This window comes from Scylla paramamosain, chromosome 31 (genome assembly GCF_035594125.1).
Source record: "Scylla paramamosain isolate STU-SP2022 chromosome 31, ASM3559412v1, whole genome shotgun sequence".
NCBI lineage: Eukaryota > Metazoa > Arthropoda > Malacostraca > Decapoda > Portunidae > Scylla > Scylla paramamosain.
Window position 1 is genome coordinate 5,747,427 of NC_087181.1, and position 10,000 is coordinate 5,757,426.

General features: G+C 37.3%; 1 long non-coding RNA gene across 1 annotated transcript in view; it reads left to right on the top strand.

Annotated features, from left to right (window-relative positions):
• LOC135116418 (uncharacterized) overlaps window positions 1–10,000 on the top strand; it is a 53,563-nt gene that overhangs the window by 450 nt on the left and 43,113 nt on the right. The window contains exon 1 of the long non-coding RNA XR_010276304.1: window positions 1–377. This exon is cut by the window's left edge and continues 450 nt beyond it. This is a non-coding gene — a long non-coding RNA (uncharacterized LOC135116418). The remainder of the gene's footprint in view (window positions 378–10,000) is intronic.

The window sequence follows — 10,000 nt, forward strand, 5'->3', positions numbered from 1 at the left end:
TATATATGTAATGGTGTTTGTTCGTTTTATTTTGTTGCAGCTGTTGTGCATATTTAACATTCTCAGCGTTTGAAGTGTGTTCTGTTTTCAGTGTTGTTTTCCATGTATCCATGTGTTCTTGCTTGGAGGAATTTGACACGTTTTATTTATGACATTTCGTGTTTTTGTTCAGTATTTATTCTTTCCTCTTTTGTTCATGTGTATGTTGTTAACTCATGCAGTAAAGGATTTCTGGTGGTTCTGTTTATGATGCTTCATTTTTAGCTCTTTTTAGAATAGTGAAGCTGCATCACTTTTTTATGTGGATGTTTTGATATTTTCAGGAAAGGATGGCAGGTGGTGCCGCGGTGAACACTCCCAACACATGCAGGAGGAAAGTGAGTACCTGCTTCATTACATCATGTGCCCTCTATTTTGATCTCGCTGTTAAACTTTTTTTTTTTTATTCATGTCAACGGAAACCTGTCACTGTTGCCTGCCTTTCTCCTGTCAGCTTCCCACGAATCTGTGAAGGAAAGAAAGGATGTGCTTCCATGGTATCGTGTCAGTAGTGTTATTCATTGAAGGATTAGTTTAAACATTTTTCCAATGCGTTCTTTTTGTTTCCCATTTTTTCTGCCTTCCTAGGGTATATATATGAAAGAAGACAGAATGTAAATTTAGTCTATAATGTTCATTGCAACATCTTACAGGGAAAAAAGTCCTTTGAGGATTAACCGAGAATCTTTTTCAAAACTATAATTTTTTGTATTCCAGTCTTCGTGTGCTTATTTTAATGTATGCATAGAGAAAAGAAGGATACGAAATCATATGTTTTCTATAATGGTGTCATCTTTTTGGTATAAATATTTACTTAGAGATTCAATTGAAACCTAACAATTAGCTGTCATTTTTGCGTTCGTTTTATATATATATATATATATATATATATATATATATATATATATATATATATATATATATATATATATATATATATATATATATATATATATATATATATATATATATATTTTTTTTTTTTTTTTTTTTATGTTACGTATATATGAGTGAAGAAAGGAAAGATGCAATTACAAAAAACTTTCCACAATAATGGGAATATTCACTTGAGGTCTTTTTTAGGTAACAAATATCAGATCTTCTAGTTTATATGTCTATTTATCCTTTAGTGTGTTTTACCGTTATGTAGATTAATACTATTTTGCCCGTTATGATAAAGTGTCCTTGGAAACTATTACTGTAACACATTTCATTTAGTGTGAATTTGGTTTCCACGTAAAAAAAAAAAAAAAAAAAAAAAACTCTCCTTGTATGGAGAAAAGATATTTATATTTTCTTTGTTCAATTGGTTTTGATATTATTTTTAACTCTGATTTCCCGGGAAGCGCCACCACCATGATATTTGTGACCTAACCTAAGGTAACTTTTTAGCGTCATAACCTTTGTTGCAGCTTTATTCAAGTAAAATCAAAGAGAGGAAAGCTTGTATAGTTCTGTGAAGTGTTCTTATTTGTCTCTGTGTGTGTTGATTGTCGCCTTGAAAAGTCAAGGTGACGTGGGCCTTGATGACTAGAGCCGGCCCACACTATTTGTCTCCCTTTTTTTAGAGGCTCGTCGTTGTAGATTTCTGAAAATATTAGTTTTCCTCACGTTTTTATTTTCCTTGTCAGCGAATGAAAGATAATTCATGATTTTCTTAATCATTTAGTAACGTATTTAATATCTTTGGAGGGATCATTCCCGTAGCGGAGCGAGGGGGCTCTATTTTTGTTACCGCACATCTGTACACCCCACCGCTCCCGCCTGGCCCTGGAGGGCACAACGATGATTTGGCCAGGAGCACCTTTTGATGTGCATCGTATATAAAAGTTTCGATTTCATTTTCGGAAATACTTCTTGGTAACTTTTGAAGGCGTATCTTTGTTATTTTATTTAATTTCTTCGTCAGACTCACCTTTTTTTGCTGTATTTTGCATATTTCGATTTATCGGCATGTGGGCGAAGGTTTCTGCCTCGCAACTCGCACAACTATCGCCTCATCACTACAGATGGAGCTCGAGCGCACAAAATGCGCCAATTATTTGCCATAACTCACTTCATATACGGGAAAGGGTTGTGGGAAGAAGGTGTTGTGAGGAGTAAACATAGGATAAATTAGTTAAATCTAGAAAGGTAGCTAGCTCAGGGAAGGTGAGAAATAGCTTAAGTATTTACCACACAAAATGTAGCAGTAATTTTGAATAAAATAGACTTGCTTAGAAGAATAGTGTGTGTAGAGATAATTTGATATCATTGCTTTAACAAGAAACTTGGTTAGATATGTGAGGAAAAGTATTTAATCCAGAGGTCAAGATAGATGGTTATACATTGTTCTATAAAGATAGGGAAAACAGGAGAGGAGGAGGCGTCGCGTTATACGTTAGGGACACATTACAGTGTTGTATTAACAGTAGATTTAAAACAGATAGGAAAGCAGTAGTAGTACAGCAATGTACAGTAGTGGGAGTAGTGTACAAATCACCGACCAGTACAAAGGAAATTAACACCTCACTGTGGCAGGAAATAAATAGAGCAGGCAGGTACAGTCAGGTATGTGTGGTAGGAGATTTTAATTTTAGGAATATCGACTGGAGTCTGATGGTGGGTAACAAGGAAGCAGAATTTTTTAAGGTAATTAAGGATATTTTTTTTAAAACAGGTAGTCGTAGAACCCACAAGGGGGAATAATATTCTAAATTTAATTCTTACTAACACGGAGGAAGCAGTCACGTAGGTAGAGGTTGGAGGACAGCTAGGTAACATTGACCATAGGGAAATTAGGTACAATTTAAAATGGGAAGAAACTTTTAGAAGCAGTAACACTAGTAAAATACTTGACTTTAGGAGAGCAGAATTTGAGGAATTAAAAAGGTACCTCCAAGGAGTTGACTGGCAACGGATGCAGGGTGAGGTCAGGTCCGGGACGGAGTTGAGAGAGATAAGGCAAGATGTGAGAGGTGAGGTGAGGTGTGAGGGTGTAGGACAAGAGGAGGTAAGATGTGTTCGGAAGGGGCGGAGGAGAGAGGGAGGGGTATATGGGTGTGAGTATGGTGGAATGTCAGGTCATGCTGAAATGAGAGAGGTGAGGTCGAGGCGAGTAGATGAGCGAGTAGAGAGGATGGTAGGGGCCGAGATGAGGGAATTAGGTGAAGTAAATGTAGGTGAATTGTATAAATATTTCGTAGATAAAGTTCATACAGGTCAGTTAGCATATATCCCGTATAGGGCAATAAGATCACAGAAAAATTATCCTAAATGGATGACTGCTAGGTTAAAACATTATATAGGGTGGAAGAGAAGTATATATAAGACAATAAGGGCAGGTGAAAAAGTTTTAAGGTCACAATATAATGAATTAGTTAGAACAGTCAGGAAGTTAACGAGGAAAGCTAAGGGCAATTATGAATTAAGTGTAGCCAGCCATGTGAAGACGGACCCCCAAGGGATTTTATCAGGAATAGAGGACGAAGAATAAGGATACTATAGGTCCATTAAAGGCAGCAGATGGGGAGCTGGTTAGTTCTGGGGAGGAGATTAGTAAAATTCTGAATGAGTATTTTTCATCTGTCTTCACCCAGGAAAACATTCAGGATATGCCAGATAGTGAACATATGTTTAGAGCAGATGAGAATGAGAAGCTGACAGATATTTCCATAAGTAGAGAGATAGTGGAACAGGAGATAGATAGGCTAAAAAAAGTTCAAGACACCAGGACCAGATGAAATATATCCCAGAGTACTTAAGGAATGCAAAATAGGTTATTAGTGAGCTGTTAGTCTCTGTCTTTAGGAAATCACTTGAGTCAGGTGAGGTACCAGTAGTGTGGAAGCAGGCTAATGTAGTACCCATCTTTAAGAAAGGAGATAAAACTTTAGCGTCTAGCTATAGATCTGTCAGCTTAAATTCAGTTATAGGTAAAATATTAGAGTTAATAAGAGCGAGGAACATTAGGGAACATTTAGACAAACATAACTTGATAAATTAATCACAGCATGGCTTCACGAAGGGGAAGTCTATGCATGACAAACTTGTTAAGTTTTTACAGTAAAGAGTACGAGGCAGTAGATAATGGTGATAGTTATGATATCTTGTATCTGGACTTTAGTAAAGCATTTGACAAGGTACCCCATGAAAGGCTCCTGAGAAAGGTTAGGGCACACGGGATAGATGGGAAGGTGTTAGGCTGGATAGGGTCATGGGTTAGCGACAGGCGAGAAAGAGTTGTAATAAACGGCTCGAAATCCGAGTGATGTCATGTAATCAGTGGGGTGCCATAGGGATCAGTATTAGGGACATTGTTATTTCTAATATATATCAATGCCTTGGTTAGTGGAATTAGTAGTGATGTTAGTAAATTTGCGGATGACACAAAGATAGATTAATTAGATCAGAAACGGGTGCCTTCGCCTTGCAGGCAGATTTAGGATGAATGAATGGACGGACATATGGCAAATGCAATTTAGTATCAATAAATGTAAAGTACTTAGCGTAGGTAGAGGAAACCCACACAGTAGGTACACATTAAACGAACAATCTCTGGTAGTTACAGGGTACGAGAAAGATTTAGGAGTTATAGTTAGCTGTGAACTCCGTCTAGGAAAACAATGCATAGAGGCTAGAAACAGGATAAATAGGGTACTAGGATTAATTTTTAGGAGTGTTAAAAGTAGAAGGCCGGAAGTAATATTAATGATATTCTTGGCGCTGGTCAGACCTCATCTAGACTATGTTGTGCAATTCTGGTCTCCACATTACAGGAAAGATATAGGTGTATTGGAATCAGTACAGAGGAGAATGACAGAAAGGATACAGGGGATGAGGAGTATTCCTTACGAGGCGAGATTGAAGTCATTAAATTTACATTCTTTAGAGAGACGTAGGTTAAGAGGGGACGTGATAGAAGTCTTTAAGTTCCCTTTCAATAGTCCAGGAGTCAAGCAATATCTTCATTCTTTCATCCCTTTCATTGGTAAACTCTGGAATTCTCTGCCTGTTTCTGTTTTTTCCCCTTCCTGTGACTAGTTGTTTTAAGAGTATTGAGGCACTTCCAGAAACATATTTAGTTTTTATATTGACTTTTAATTTTTTATCTTTTTTTTTTTTGTCTGTATGTATGGAAGCGGCAACTGAAAAGATTTTTTTTGTTCCTCTGTTTGCCATTCGCCAAGAAGATATGAGAGCGTGAGTATAAATAATGGCTATATGCAAATGTAAGAATACCATTTTATACTGACTCTAAATTAAACATGTATTGCATTGTTTACTCCAGTTTACTCAAGTTGAACCGTCCGATATCTTTTGCATCTAAATGATTTTTGTGTTCAGCTATTTGAATTTTTATTTCCAAATGCAGCTCCATGTTTTGAGAAGCACAAAGGGTTGGAGAAAGACAAATCTTTCCTGAGTCTTAATAGGTGAATGTTAATAACAGTAGTAGTAGCAATAGTAGTAGTAGTAGTAGTAGTAGTAGTAGTAGTAGTAGTAGTAGTAGTAGTAGTAGTAGTACTACTACTACTACTACTACTACTACTACTACTACTACTACTACTACTACTACTTGTAGTAGTACTACTACTACTACTACTTCTACTACTACTACTACTACTACTACTACTACTACTACTACTACTACTACTACTAGTAGTAGTAGTAGTAGTAGTAGTAGTAGTAGTAGTTGTTGTTGTTGTTGTTGTTTTTGTTGTTGTTGTCGTTGTTGTTGTAGTAAAGAGCAGGATTATTATCTGGAGTGACACCAATTCAGTTTTTGTATAATTTGTATTTTCTTACTATTATTCCACACCTTGTCAATCCATGCAAGGAAAAAAAAAGAAAAGCAAAAAAAGAAAACGTGTATTAAAAAAGTGAGAGGCAAGACCAGCAAGTGAAACACGCCCTGCCTTCTCCATAGACTTGACGTGTTTACTGCCGCGCTTCCTGCCTGATAATTATACAGTCTTACGCTGGAGGCGCTTAATGTGGTGCATTTATATGAAAGAATTTACTTTTTGCCATGAATCTCTCTCTCTCTCTCTCTCTCTCTCTCTCTCTCTCTCTCTCTCTCTCTCTCTCTCTCTCTCTCTCTCTCTCTCTCTCTCTCTCTCTCTCTCTCTCTCTCTCTCTCTCTCTCTCTCTCTCTCTCAGCTCGAATTATGATTTCACTGAGTTGTTTAAGAACATATTTACATGTTATTCATGAGCCATCACATCCAGCAGCAGGCAGGAGGAGGAGGAGGAGGAGGAGGAGAAGGAGGAGGAGGAGGAGGAAAGAACACAAAGGAATACAAAGGAATGCAACGGAAGACCAAACCTTGAGTTACTGACGAGGCTGTTTGGATAATTATTCTACATTAACTATTATTGGGAGATACAGGATAGTACAGAAGGTTCCTCCCCACCAATCTCTCCAGCAGAAGCTGACAAGATACAGGAATTGATACCACGTGGTATAGAAAAACCACAGAGAACTTGAGAGAATAGTGAGGGAAAGAGTTGTGGTCTGTCTACTTTTGTTTGTGAGGGAGAGTGTAACTGCATGATAGTTGTGTGATGTGGTGTGTGCGTAGCGCAGGTGAAGGCACAGTTTGGTTGTTGAGGGGTGGTGCAGAATCCTTGCGTTGCGCTTTCCAGGGAGGCCGCAGTCAATCAGGCACAGCTTCGGTCACTGTGTTTGTGTACCTTTCCCTTTAGGGCTGGATATACAGGTTATCGCCTGCAACTTTGACCTCTAGTACTTAAAATCACAAAGTTGATCAATAACAGGAGAATGCGGACGAAGAAAATGAGGATTACAACATGTGATTACATAGGATAACCAAAACAAACACTCATACAGGTCTTTACATATCGCTTTGGAATTAATTTATATTAACTACCCTTTAGTAAAGTAAGCTAGAGCAGTGTATGACTGCCAAACCGACACGCCCTCGTGCTTGTGCTGGCGTGGGAAAACCATCGCGCTGTGTGGGAAAAACTGGCTGCGTTTTGATTGGAAAGAATGAAGTGAGATTCTATTATTATTCCTATGCAAAAAAAGGAGGAGGAGGAGGAGGAGGATAATAACAGCATTAGTAAAAACATCCACTTCAAACACCCCTTTGTCTGTGCCTTTGGACGCACAAATTACCTCAGAATGTTACGTCATAATGAATAAGACAAGTGAAGAAGCTTACTTTCTTTTGAATACCGTCTTTTCGGAAATGTTGATTTTTTTTTATTTTGTGCAAAAGACAAAAAAAAAAAAAAATACAATTTTTAGTAGAGTGAAAAAAAAATCTACAATTCACTCTAAGAAGGAGGAACAGAAAAATTACGAACTATACCACCACAACCACCACCACTACTACTACTACTACTACTACTACTACTACTACTACTACTACTACTACTACTACTACTACTACCACCACTACCACCACACTTCACTCTCAACTTCTCCCATTTTCACGAATTCCTCTCTTCTCTTCCCTCGCTCCACCATCCTTCATCCTCTCTCCCTTACGTTCCATCCTTCCTTTCGCCGACATAATACTTGCAACAGACGCCCCTCCTCTTCCTCCCCCTCCTCCTCCAGTCCCGTAGCATTAGCATGGCCTTGTCTCCCCTTATAAGCAGAGATGCTTAGTGGAACATGTCGAAATAGCGTTGCCTAGCCGCCGCCGAGTATAGGAGTGTATTGAGGGTGCATTATCTCGGTACAGTGGCGGTGAGCGGGGAGATGGGTCGGTGAGTATGTTCAGGCGCAGATAGAGAAATGTGTTATTGGTCTGACGAATTGATTAATGAATAGGTATCTGGTTGAACAGGTAGATTTACAGATAGATGGCTGGATGGGTAAATGGTTAATAAATAGATCGACTGACTGATAAATAGATTGATATATAGATGGACAGATGGATGGATAGATAGATTGATAGATACATGAATAAATGAATTGGTATATAAGTAGATATAAATATATATAGATGGGAAGATAGACAGTTCAGTAAGTAGAAAATAGATTAGATAAATAGACAGATAGACAGATAGACAGGGATAATAGTACATAGGTGGGAAAATATGTTGATAAATTCCCGTTGATTGATAAGAAGGTGGAAGTATTAGATAGGGAGAGATATACAGATAAAACATCGACGAATGGGTAGGTAAGTGAAGAAACACAGGATGGTTGAAGAGCAATATACATAAACAAATAAGAAGAAAGTGGAAGTGTAAGCGATGAATCAGATAAAGAGAGAAATTAGCTGTATATTGATGGACAGAACATATAGAAATGCAACTGTAAATCATGGTAAACAAACTAAGATAAATAAAGGTATGTACTATGTTAGAAGGAAATGACATTAGAGAGTCAGCCAGCACATCAGACATTCAGAAAGCAGGACAGACAAAGACACATAGACACACTGACTGATGGGTGCATATGCCAAATGAAATAGTAAACAAACATTCATATATAGAATCATTACAAATAGAAAAATATCAGAAACTTTGAGGCAGACAGACTGAATTTCGCATAACGAAAATATTTGTATGTTCATGTTTGGTAACTTACACACGAGCAATGGATAAAAAAGAGAGATTTTACATATAAACCTAGAGAAACAAAGGAAAGCAAAACATTATAAAACAAAAAAGACACACAAAAAAAATGATTCCTCCTGTGAATCAAGTTGCAGACAGAGGCGCCCACACACACACACACACACACACACACACACACACACACACACACACACACGCACACACACACATACACACGCACACACACACACACACACACACATACAGACATTGAGAGTCATAGCACCACACAAAAAAGACATACAAAAATGAAAAAAAGCCATAAAATAACAGAAAGAAATGAAAAAAAAGAAAACATTGAAAGACATAAGCCGGAGTGAACAAGTGACATCAGGAAGAGAATGTAATGTAATATTAGTAGGTGCCTGAAGTTACTCGGAGAATGACATCATACTTAAAGGAAAGTGATGAAAGAAAATAGCATGCTTTAACTTGGAAAAAAAAAACTGCGATAATGAACAAGGAAAATACGAGTAAATAAAGCACTAAAGTGGGAAAATGTGTAGCAGATTGAAAGAAAAAAAAACATGAAATTAAGTGCTAAAAATGGGTGATGCCTACTTAGAGAGAGAGAGAGAGAGAGAGAGAGAGAGAGAGAGAGAGAGAGAGAGAGAGAGAGAGAGAGAGAGAGAGAGAGAATGTGTCTTTCCTGTCACCTCAGATAAAAATCTATATATTTTTTACATTTCATTGGCACTGAAGAACACAGACAATGAAAAAGTAAATATGACGGTTCCTTCTTTCATATTTATTTGTTATGACATTTTATGAGACAAGACTGTACTTCGGTATTCTTATGTTGCATTGTTATTTTGTCTTTTTATTTATTTATTTATTCTCTGCTTATTACTTATATCTAATACATATACTTTTACAGTCCTTTGTTTTCTAACATTACTTTGTTATTTTATGCTGTTTCTTTATTGTATACATTGTTGCACGTGAGTATAAGAGTTTTTTTTTTTTTTTTGTAAGAGGGAAAAAGTCATTTCGGATTTTATCTGTGGAAAGAAAACGTGTGTGGGATTTTTCTGAGGAACGTTATTCGTGTGTTGAGAGAGGAGAGTTTTTAAAGTTCATTAAATGCTCTCTCTCTCTCTCTCTCTCTCTCTCTCTCTCTCTCTCTCTCTCTCTCTCTCTCTCTCTCTCTCTCTCTCTCTCTCTCTCTCTCTCTCTCTCTCTCTCTCTCTCTCTCTCTCTCTCTCTCTCTCTCTCTCTCGCTTTAGTTAACAGTGGAACCTTGCACAGTTTAAGTGGATGAGGAGAGAAAATAGAGATACAGATGGATGGATGGATAGATAGATAGGTAGATAGATAAAAGTTAGATAGACAGATAAGTAGATAGATAGACAGATAGATAGAAGGTCATATTTGCCTTGAT